The 13,028-nt window shown below is 38.1% G+C and overlaps 1 protein-coding gene across 1 annotated transcript in view; it reads left to right on the forward strand.

The window, feature by feature from the left end:
* Window positions 1–13,028, forward strand: part of LOC150087169 (protein white-like) — a 207,307-nt gene that overhangs the window by 111,410 nt on the left and 82,869 nt on the right. The window lies entirely within an intron of this gene.

Consider the following 13,028-nt stretch of genomic DNA (forward strand, 5'->3'; position numbering starts at 1 on the left):
TTTTCACAGACACTTTATTTATTCTACAAACCATACATTATATATATATAGTTGGATAAAGTGACAAAAAGTAACATATATGGAGATATAGACTAATTATCCTATAAAAGTTATATGGCAAATGCACCTAAGTACACTAAGCAGCAGTAAAGGATACAAAAGTGTATATTTAAGGTTGAAGAAATAAAGCAAGAAAAAAAGAGCTAACAGATGGAAATGTAAAGAACACAAGGTGCCAAGACTAGTAGGAAAAGGATAAAAAGAAAGAGAAGTGTTAAAGTTGGATGATAGGAAAAGAATATGAAAAACCTAAATAATACATTTCATTATAAGATTTATCAAATTATTAGCTCCTTTTTTTCTCACTTTATTATTCCAACCTTAAATATAATGCTAGGAGTATATAAATAAATTTGATGAATTTGAAGTGCTGGTCAAGATATCAAAAGCAGATATTGTTGGGATATCAGAGATATGGTGTCACACAGATATATAAGGAATGCAGAATTGAAATTTTGGGAATACGATGCACACAGGAAGGTTAGACAGGATAGGAAGGGAGGAGGGGTTATGCTGTTAGTTAAGAAACACAAAATCTAAGGAAGTGCATCCAGTTGACATAGATGGACAGTGCAATTTTAAGTCAGTTTGGTGTGACATAAGCAGTGGGAAAGCAAAACTCAGGGTAGGAGTTTGTTATAGTCCTAATGACAATGATGAGTACAATGAACAATTTACAATTTAATATATAGAAGGAAACACATAAAAATAGAATGGGCCAGTAAATCAGAATGTTTTATAATGAGGGATTTTAACTTCCCAGATATTGACTGGTACTTGTGGATTGGTCACTGACACACTAGCACAAGATTTTGTGGATTTATTGGATGATTGTTTTCTCCAGAAGCATGTTCAAGAGGCAACCAGAGGGAGTAATACTCTTGATCTCATTATCAGCAATGATTATTCATGCATTAAGAATTTACAGATAAAGAAACCACTAGGTGGCAGTGATCACAGTGTACTGATGTGGGATTTACTTAAAGATTTAACGACCATCAGAGGTAAAGGGGTGAGTTTTTGCTTTCATAGAGATGACTATAGTGGTCTTAGAGATATTTTATATTCTATACAGTTGGATGAACTGATGATGTTACCAACAGAAAATTATAAATGTGAAGCATTCAAGGAAGTAATCTTGGAAGCTACTACGCTTTATGTTCCAACTAAGAAATACTGTTCTAGATTTAGGCCCAAATGGATGTCAGATAAACTGATGAGACTTGTGGCAGAAAAGAACAATGGGATGCATATAAATTATCGGGTTACACAGACATCTATGGTAGATATAAGCTAATGTGTAATCAAGTCAAAAGGAAGTTAGGCAGCCAAAGGCAGATTATGAGAAATCTTTAGCAAAGGATGCAAAGAAAAACAGCAAAGACTTCTTTACTTATGTAAACTCTAGAAGAAAGGGGATGAATCAGATTGGTCCACTTGATATTAATGTTTTAACCGTAGATGATCCTGCTCGGATAGCTGCCAAACTGAATGAGTAATTTGCATCTACATTCACACATGAGGAGTTATTCAGGGAGGGGAAGGCCAAATGTTTATCAAGCTCTAACAGGGAATTAACTGATTTTGTAATAACTGAGAGCTAGGTGGAGGAGAAATTGTTGAAGTTAAACATAAGAAAGGCACCTGGGGTGGATGGGATCTATCCAGTTATATTAAAGGAGGCGGCTGAAGAAGTAAGCAAACCCTTAGCCATAATTATGAGAGCATCATTGGACTCAGGGGAGGTCCCCATGGACTGGAGATATGTGAATGTATCTCCAGTTCACAAAGGGGGAATCAAAGGGTGATACGAGTAATTACAGACCTGTTAGTTTAACTTCTGTTCTGGGGAAAATTATGTAGTCACTGGTTAAAGAATTATTGTAGGATCATCTAGACAAGACTGCAGTTATAGTTCACACAGTATGGATTTGTTAAGGGCAAGGCACCTGGGGTGGATGGGATCTATCCAGTGATATTAAAGGAGGCAGCTGAGGAAGTAAGCAAACCCTTACCCATAATTATGAGAGCATCGTTGGACTCAGGGGAGGTCCCCATGGACTGGAGATATGTGAATGTATCTCCAATTCACAAAAAAGGGTGACACGAATAATTACAGACCTGTTAGACGAGTAATTACCTCCCATAATTATGAGAGCATCAAAGACATGTCTAACAAATCTGATTGGATATTATGATGTGGTCACAAAGGAACTGGATGCAAAAAAATAATTTTGATATCATATACTTGGATTTCAGGAAAGCTTTTGATACTGTTGCATATGGAAGACTATGGTACAATTGTAGTATGGCATTAAGGGCAAGTTGCTACAATGAATAAAAGGATGGTTGAGTGGGAGAAGACAGAGAGTATTAATCAATTAAGCGTGGACTAACATTAGTCCATGAAGGCACTGCTCTTCATGGACTAATGTTATTAGTGGTGCCCTCCAGAGTTCGGTGTTGGGCTCATTGTTGTTTTATATATTTATCAATAATATTGCTAAAGGTATATTAAGCTTAATGTCGAAATTTGTAGATGATACAAATCATCTACAAATTTGGCAGGGTTGTTAATGACGGTATGCTACTGCAACAGGATCTAGAAAAGTTGGGCAGATGGGCTGAGAAGTGTAACTGAAGTTTAACATTGACAAATGCAAAATGATACATATGGGTAGCAGTAACCTCAGAGAAATGTAACAACTGTGTGGTGTTACACTCATGGTAGTGGAGAATGAAAGAGACCTGGGGGTAATTGTGCAGTCAGATGTGAAGTTTTCTGAGCAGTGCAGACAGGTTGCCAGAGCAGTCATGGGGTCTTGTCAATGATATACAGGAATTTTGTTAGCAAGGATAAGGAGGTGATTATCCCCTTGTATAAGGCAATGGTCAGGCAACACCTTGTGTATGCATACAGGTCTGGAAGCCTCATTTTAGGAAGGATGTAGAGTTTCTAGAATGAGTACAGAGAAGTGCAACTGGACTGGCGAGGGGAACAAAGGGAAACAGTTGCTCTTATGAAGAAAGGCTTAAGTTCTGCAAATTGCAGTATCTGGAGACTAGGCACCTGTGAGGTGATCTGATTGAGGTATATAATGCCTTGAATGGTTTGAGCGAGCTCAATGCTGATGGGATTCTTCATCTTGCCCAGATTAGTCTCTTGAGGGGACATAAATTCAAATTGAGGAAAGACAGTTGTAGAATAGGTGTACGGAAGCTTGCCTTAACCAATGGGTAGTTGATTGCTGAAACAAAATTCTATCTGTCATTGTGGAAGTTGATAGCTTAAATAAATTCAAGGAAGGAGTGGGCGGCACCTCCGTAGCCAGGTGGGAAGGAGCAGCAGTGCGTAGCACACGCTTCTTGATTAGACCGGGGTTCGAGCCCATCACCACCAAATACGGAGGATGCGGAGAGGTCAGGGAATGACCACCGCATATCTTGGAGCAATATGGCCTTAGTTGCTAATGCTCCTAAAAACCAAATAACAAACAAACAAAGAGGTGGGCAAACTTTTGGAATGAATGGATGTGTGAAATGGGAAGTTTTTTTTTTGTTTTTTTTGGCTGCTGCTGTATAAGCTTGCTTTCTTGCATCATATGCCTCTACTAATGCGAATGCTAATATATATATGTATATATATATATATATATTGTGCTCCTTATGTGGTATTGACTTTATGTGGTTAACACATACACTGCTGCTTATATTTGAAAGGGTCCTTTCTGTGTGTGTTGTGTGGTGCTTCTCTGAGGCACTGGAACAATTAACACTGCTTTTAAGTAAATGGAAATCTGTGAATAATCATCCCTTGAAGTAACACCAGCCGCTATTGTTTTTATCATCATTCTAACATGAACAAATGCATTTGAATGAGTTTCAGAATTTGCATTACTTGAATAGAATTTCTATTTTAGTATCAGTAGACATATGCTAAGGATGGTGTTTTGTTTATCACAAATTGAAGAATTAAAATTCAGCAAGCATAATTTTTAAAAATTTTTACCTTTTCTTCTTGTGGAAATTACTAAACTAGATAAAATAATTTCAATATAAGCAGAGAACATATGAAACTGTGAACCAAGCATACTGCTTTCATAGTGCTCTCTAGACAGTGCGATTGAAGCTAAGCAAAATCCCTGCTACAATGTAAATAGCCCATGGTTCAGTCAGTGTGCTGCTATCAAACAGTTGTTCATTTCATGTGCATATAATTTTATAACACTTATTTATTGACTACAATTGAATAAATGTAAATTTGTGTTAAGGCACAAAAATTGCAGTTTGTTTTGTTGCAAGTTTGCATTTTGACGTTGAACACGATAAACAGAAAATTTTATTTTTTATTTAATAATATAACAGTTGTAGCATGAGGAGTTGCAGCACAACTGCTATAATAGAGCCAGCATGGCTAAATATGCATACTGAAGAGCAAACATCCCATTCAACTGTTCAACTGTAAACCCATTTAGCATCTTTGTTTTTTCTTTCAAATAAAAATCAGTTTTCATTTCAGAAGTACAACAAAAATGTTTTTAAACCAGACCGAAGCCACGGAACAACTTTCCCATTGAAAAAAAAGCAGTTGATTGGGCAAAATTTAATAGAAATTATAAAATCTAAACAGTAATACTTAGCTTGATTTTAACATTAGATTCAAAAATTTCAGCCCAAATATGACAAAAAAAGTTCTCACAAACTGCTCTAAGCCTAAAAATAAGCAAGTAGACCCCCTGAGGCATTTTAATTGAAGCATTCTGTACTTATATATACACACACACACATATACATACAGATATATATATATACAGGTAGCCCTCGATTTACGCCGGGGTTAGGTTCCTGGGGGGACAGGCACAAATGGAACCCTTTATATAATGAGGTCAATTGGAAATCACAGGGTTAGGTTCCCGGCACTAAAAATTTTACCTACCACTTTGCATCGATTGTTTTATTTTATTAGCATTCTTCATAGTTGTAGTAATAGTTGATGGAGGCATATTCATAGCCCTACACATATTAGGGTGGCTTTCATCAGATTCTATCCTCCGAATATTGCACTAGGATTCAATTAATTACTTTTACCAGATATGCCATGTCTTTATTCTGTTAAATTAAAAACTTTATAACACAATTGGAAAAAACTGCACACGGCTGTCACTATTATTATTATTATTTAATTTATTAATAGCATAATTAATAAAAAAAATGTTAGCGTAATAAATTTCCAACACGTGTAAATAGCATAAACAACAACCAACTGAATGCTTCACCGCATGGATCTTTACTACCCACATCCACGAGTAGTTACATTGAGGGTGGGAATCTTTCTCGTCTCTGATACGAATGCGCTAATTGCTGATTGGCTCAGATTGTCCTAAATCACGTGAACAGTGCACAATACATAGCACAGTATGATACCGATAAATTTTATCTGATGATTTTGGCCCCGAGTGCCAAGCGATAGTGACAAGCGATTTCCTCTGAGATATATAGTGTGCTATTTCTAAGCGACAAAGTTTAATTTTATTTGTAGTGTCGTTTTCTCTTTCGTTTAGCTAAAGTGGTTCTGCGCTTCAAGCGTTAAAGTAAGAACCAAGAAAGGAAAACTACCTTTCTTTTTTCAGAGTATATATATTAATTACTAACAAGCTACTAAACTTTACAACCGCTTGGTCACTGGTGGCACCGCTCCTGCCTCCACGTAGCGGGGCCGGTAACCTGGGAGAAGAAAGCCACTCTCCCGGGGCGAAAAGGAGCAAACATGGAATTTGACAATTTCCCTCCAATTGAGCCTCGGCGCTCATGTCCTAAATCAAATGATAATGATCATGACACATTACAGTCGAAAAGACTGAGGACTGACACAGAGCAAAAGGAATGTCCATCTTTCCTTATCTTCCACTCCTTGCATGAGTACACTCTCCCTGTTTCTGATACAGAAATGTTTGGAAAACACAGCAGGTTCACCTAAAATGGTGAAAAGACTTAGATCGGGTGATTTACTAATTGAAAGTGTGAGCCGTCAGCAATCAGAGACTCTGCTGAACTTCTCAGCCTTTGGTGGTATTCCCGTGCAAGTTACCCCACATGCGACACTAAATGCCTCCAAAGGGGTCATCACTGAGTGGGATTTGATTAATGTCACAGAAGATGAATTAGTCCAAGAATTAAAAGAACAAAAAGTCACACGTGCTAAGCGCATCATGATCAAAAAAGATGGCCAGCTGGTTCCAACGCGGAACATCATCCTTACATTTGGCACACCAAATTTACCATCGAGTGTTAAAGCCGGCTATCTAGATTGCCATATAAGACCCTACATTCCTAATCCCATCAGATGTTATAAGTGCCAAAAGTTTGGACACTCTCAGACCGTCTGTCGAGGGGATGCTGTGTGTCCAAACTGTGGTTCAAAATCCCACGCACAAATGGAATGTGATGTGGAAACACCACATTGTTCAAACTGTCAAGGTCAACACCCTGCCTACTCAAAGTCCTGTGAACTGTGGAAAACAGGAAAAAAGATCCAAAAATATAAAGTAGAGCGGAAAGTCACTTACCAAGAAGCAAAGAAGCAGATTATGCTTACTACAACTAAACACACCTACGCAGCAGCAACAAAGAAATATCAGTCAGCAGCTACTCAAACTGACGTGTCAGTTCCCCCATCCATGTCTATTGCAGACTGGGCTAGAGAAATACTCTCAAAATCACAGCAGTCTACTATGGAACAGCATGTGAATGATAGTGCCAATAACACACCAATTACAGTACCGCCAACTGCTTTGCTGAGAAACTATAAAAACTAAAACAGCAGTCCCAAGGCAGAAAAGTCAGCAAAATGCAACAAATATGGATACTAATGAAAACATCAGCCCAGATGAGCCAATCTTAGATCTGTACGCAGATGATGAAATGGACACAGTGCGTCCTATCTTTTCGAAAAAAGAAAGTATAAAATTTGAGAGACAAAAACAGACTGGACCTAAAAAACAGACTGAATCAAACACGACCGCCAAAATCAAATAATGGATCACATCATACAATGGAACTGTAGAGGTCTACGTAGTAATATCAATGATATCCATGACCTAATCCAACAGTATAGTCCGGTAAGCATATGTTTGCAAAAAACTAATTTACCTCCGCAAGTAATTCCAAAAATCAAGAACTATACTATATATCAGCATAATAGAAATAATAATACCACCGTGCGTGGAGGTGTGGCCATTCTAGTAAACTCAAGAGTCCCTACTAAACACATTCCACTGCAAACTTCCTTAGAAGCAGTAGCAGTATATGTCTCCTTAGGAATCATGTTAACAGTAGTTTCAATCTACCTATCACCAAACAAAGAATATACTTATAATGACCTAGAAGTACTTCTGCTACAGATCCCTCCTCCATTTTGTTTATTTGGAGATTTTAATGCACACTACCCGATCTGGGGCTCCCCACATACAGATAGACGAGGCAAAGTTCTGGAATCGCTGCTTGACAAACACAATCTAACACTGTTGAATACTGGTGCTGATACTTACATCCATTTCTCCACTAGAACAACTACAGCTATAGACTTGACAATCTGCTCTCCAACATTGTATCCACTCATCCGCTGGACAATTCTGGACAATCCGCTAAACAGTGACCATTTTCCAATAATTTGTGAATTCCAAATAACTAGAATCCCTCAGGTAAATAATTCCCGCTTAAAATGGAAATTTTCCAAGGCCGATTGGAAGTTATTTGCTCTCAGTATCTCTTTCAGTGATGAAATTATCAATTTCCAATCCATTGATGATGCCACACAGCACATCACATCTCAGATTCTGAATGCCGCCACCAAGGCCATACCAAAAATCCGTACTGGTTCGTTTAAACATGCCAATATTTGGTGGAGTGAAGCATGCCAACTTGCAAAAAAAGAGAAAAACAGGGCATGGAACCTGTTTCGTAAACACCCAACTACCGAGAACCTTATAAATTTCAAAAAACTGAAAGCAAAAGCGCAATTCGTAAGGAAAAAGGCAAAAAAAGATTCTTGGATCCAGTTTGCCTCTACTATAACGAAGAACACAAACAGCAGAATAATCTGGAATAAAATAAAAAACTAAATGGTAGATTTCTCCCAGCATCCTCTCCAATACTGAGATGGAATGGACAAGATTTATCATCTCCAGTTGAAATAGCTAATGCTCTAGCAGAAAACTTTGCCAATATCTCAGATACAGCTGCATATGAACCATATTTTCAGCAACTTAAAAGAAGGACTGAGCAAAGCAAATTAAATTTCAGTACAAGAATAGCGCTCCCATATAATCAACCCTTTACAATGTTGGAGCTACAGGTTGCTCTAAACAAATCAAGAAATAGGGCATCAGGACCTGATGGTCTTTATTACCTCGTGTTACAACACCTAGACAAAAATGCTCTAAATTCCCTATTGCTTTTTCTGAATCGGGTCTTCTCCGAAAGCTATTATCCTCGCTCATGGTGTCATTCAACAGTGCTAGCTTTTCCCAAACCTGGGAAAGATCAGACGAATCCATGCAACTATAGACCGATATTCCTTACCAGCTGCTTGGGCAAGACATTGGAAAAGATGGTACACAATAGAGTTGTATGGTACATAGAATCCCACTCAGTCATCAGTAGTAATCAATACGGCTTTCGCAAAAACCGATCCACATTAGACCTTATGGTGAAAGCTGAGTGTAACATACGGAACGCCTTTATCCGGAAAGAACATCTTGTCATGGTGTGCCTGGATATTGAAAAAGCCTTTGATACCACCTGGCACTATGGTATTCTGCAAGACCTATATGCTATAGGACTCAGAGGTCGACTCCCAATGATCATAGAGAGTTACCTTAAAAATAGAACTTTTCAGGTGAGTTATCGTAATGCTGTTTCGCAAGCTCTTATCCAAAGAGAAGGTGTACCACAGGGATCGGTACTCAGCGCTACCCTCTTTGCTCTTAGGATAAACAATTTAGCGCAGAACATCTTGGGTAACATAGAAATCTATCTTTATGCTGATAATCTTGCGATATCTTGCCATTCACAGAATATGCATTCCATTGAACGACATTTGCAGCTTGCAATAAACAAAATAGTGTCATGGACTTCACATAATGGTTATCGTCTATCAGCAACCAAAACTGCAGCCATTCACTTTTGTAAAAAAAGCCAACTGCATCCAGAACCTGAATTATCACTGGAAAAACAACCGATACCAATTACCAGCAATATCCGATTCTTGGCCATAACTCTTGACACAAAACTGACATTCTAGAAACACATACTACAAACACGAACTGTCTGTATGAAAAAGCTGAATATACTTAAAGTCATCTCATCTATGACATGGGGAGCTGATCGCTATACTCTACTCCACCTATACTGGGCCTTAATCAGATCTCGATTAGATTATGGTGTTCCTGTTTATGGCTCTGCCCGAAAGACTCTGTTAGCCTATCTCAACACAATACAACATAGTGCGCTCAGGATTGCTCTTGGGGCATTCAGGACTCCGCCGGTGCAAAGCATATATGTAGAGGCCAATGAACCTCCACTCCACCTTCGGAGAAAGATGCTGCTCCTCAATTATGCAGTTAAAATATATAGCCTTCCATCTCATCCTATCTGGTCATACCTCTATGATCCACAATGGGTAAACCTTTTCAGAAATAAGCCTCTTGAAAACAAACCTACAGGAATCCATCTACGAGAACTGCTTCAGCAGTGGAATATGTAGTTGACCAATTTACATCAAGGCAGAGAAATTGTACAGTCTCCATGGAAAGTGTGTATACCTTCGTGTGATGACTATTTCCGACGTTGGGGGAAACACTCCCTGAACAATCCAACCATTCAGAAACTACATGCAGCTCACTCTTTGGCAACTGCAGACACTTTGCAAATTTATACTGATGGCTCTAAAAATGACACAGCTGTGGGAGCTGCTGTGGTGCTACCAACATCAACAGTGTCTGTTTCATTACCACAAGAATGCAGCGTTTTCACTGCAGAACTCTATGCCATTAAGATGGGTTTGACCTTACTTGCTCATGTTTTCACTCCGAAGACTATTATCTATATAGACTCCTTGAGTGCAGTGACAGCCCTCCAAGGCAATTCTCGCTCTCCACATCCACTGATAAATCAAATAAGAACTCAAATATCTGAATTTCATAACAATAGGCAGACTGTCACATTCTGTTGGATTCCAGGGCACACTGGAATACCAGAAAATGAGAGTGCAGATAAAGCAGCAAGAAATCCCACTGATAATAACCACATCCGGATTCCTTACACAGACTATAAATCAATCATACGCCGAATTTGCAATGAAAAATGACGAGAAATTTGGCATAATCAGATAAATAACAAGTTACGAAATATAAAACAGAATCCACAGCTATGGAAATCTAGTTTCCGTTCAAACAGACATGAAGAGGTTGTGTTTGCCAGAGCACGTATAGGTCATACCCATCTTACACATCACTATTTATTGTGAGGAAATAATCCACCACTGTGCTTCCACTGTAATTCAACGCTAACCGTAAAACATATTCTTATAGAGTGCACTCACTATCAGTATGCCAGAAACACATCATTCCGATCCCTATCTAATTTAAATGAACCTCTTCAAATTAAACATATGATTGGAGACAACTCCAATTTACCTGAGCTTTTCCACTATCTAAAACAGATTAATATATCTATGCTCCTATAAACCCTTTTATTAATCCTTACTGTGTCTCTCCACAGGAACAGGTGCAATATGGCCAAAGTAGTTCTTGCGCCAAAAAAAAAAAAAAAACCGAACAACAACAACAACAACTGATGATTTTAAACTTTCTATTTATAAAAAAATTGCAAAAATAAATAAATAAAAATAAAAATGGCATTGTGGCTAGTGATCGGCGCTATTGCGAATCGGCGCAAAACGAGGGCCACCTGTATGTGTGTATATATATATATATTATTTTTTTTTCTTCTGTGATATACCTATGAGGTGCAGTGAACAAAATAAAAACAGTTCCAAGAACGGTTGTGTGGCACCTGAGATGTGCTTTCATATGGTTACCCTATAAAAATTAAAATTTTACTTCAAAAACTACTCTAGTAAAACTGACTTTATAGGTGGGAAGGTAGATAAAGTTATGATCAATGATTTTTGCACAAAGGTTCTTTTTACAAGAGACCTAACAGGTCCACAATCATTGCTGGGTTAAAACATTTGCATTATTTTCATTTTATTTATTATATTTATTTCTATTTTTATTTCTTATATACTTTACTTAAAAGTTTCTAATTTGGTGAAAATACAGGCAGTTGCAAAAGAGTGAATAACCGGTTATATAACAGAAATTTTCCAGGTGCTATTTCTCATGGAAGAAAGAAAACAGGGTGGCAAAAAGAATTAATTCAGCATTAATAGGATATTTTTGTGTGGTTGTGACGGATGGCAGTTTTGTTGTTTGAATAAAAGAGGCACTCTCAACTACATATCAGTTGCGTAAACTGATGATAATACATCAAAACCTATATTCACATGTAGGTATACTACCCAAGAAAAAGAAGCAACAGTAAACAACAAACATTGTTGCAATATATTAACTAGTAAAATATTAATTATATTTTGTTTCACTAGAGCATCTGACATTAGCATTAGTAGAGGCATACGATGCAAGAAAACAAGCTTATGCAGCATCACCCAAAAAAAAAAACTTCCCATTTCACCACTCCATTCGTTCGAAATGCCTGTCCAGCTCAGCGTTAAATTTATTTAGGCTATCAACTTCCACAACAAAAGATGGAAGTCATTTCCATCAATCAACCACCTGCTCGCTAAAAGGCAAATTTCTGCACATCCATTCTACAACTGTCTTTCCTTAATTTGAATCTATAACCCCCTCAGGTTCTTAATCTGAACAAGAGGAAGAATCCCACCAGCATTCAGCTTGCTCAACCCATTCAGGGCTTTATACTCCTCAATCAGATCACCTCACAGGTGCCTACTCTCTAGGCACTGCAATTTGTAGAACTTAAGCCTTCCTTGGTAAGAGCACCCCTTTGTTCCCCCTCACCACCTGTTGCCCTTCTTTGTACTTGTTCTAGCAACTCTACATCCTTCCTAAAATGAGGTCTCCAGACCTGTACATAGTACTCTAGGTGTGGCCTGACCATTGCCTTGTACAACTGGATAATCACCTCCCTGTTCCTGCTAGGAAAATTCTTATATATCATTGACAAGACTCCATGACCTGCCTGGCAGCCTGTCTGCACTGTTCAGCAAACTTTATATTTGACTGCACAATTGTCTTTTTCACTTCGCTGAGTGTAGTACCACACAGTTCGTATGTTTCTCTTGGGTTATTGCTACCCATATGCAGTACTTTGCATTTGTCAATGTTAAACTTCAGTTGCCACTTCTCAGCCCATTTGCCCAACTTATCTAGATCCAGTTGAAGTAACGTACTGTCTTTCCTGTCGTCAACAACCCTGCCAAACTTTGTATCATCTGCAAACTTGGACAATGTTGCTCTTCAGACATCTCACACAACCATTTTTTGAACTTAAAAATTAAATAAAGTATATATTACTGAATTGTCATTGCTTATTGACTTCACTTCATATATATATATTTATTTTTCCAGTAATTTATTGCACAACACACTTATTTTATTTATATGTTCCTATATAAGATATCTCCGTAGCCGAGTGGGCAGGAGTGGGAGTGCAGTAGCACACACTCTTTGAGTAGACCGGGGTTCAAGCCCCTGACTGCTGAATACGGTCAATCTGCCAACCCGTACTGGACCAGCTTGGCAGATTATGGTCCATTTCCCTCAGCATGAATTGTTGAGGAGGCTTCCATCCTGCAGTGGATTGATAATGGCTGCACTTTACTTTTACTTTATATAAGATATCTACATGTTAATTATATAACCCCA

The sequence above is a fragment of the Mastigoproctus giganteus genome, chromosome 4 (genome assembly GCF_048544385.1).
Source record: "Mastigoproctus giganteus isolate SK-2022 chromosome 4, ASM4854438v1, whole genome shotgun sequence".
NCBI classification, from domain to species: Eukaryota; Metazoa; Arthropoda; class Arachnida; order Uropygi; family Thelyphonidae; genus Mastigoproctus; species Mastigoproctus giganteus.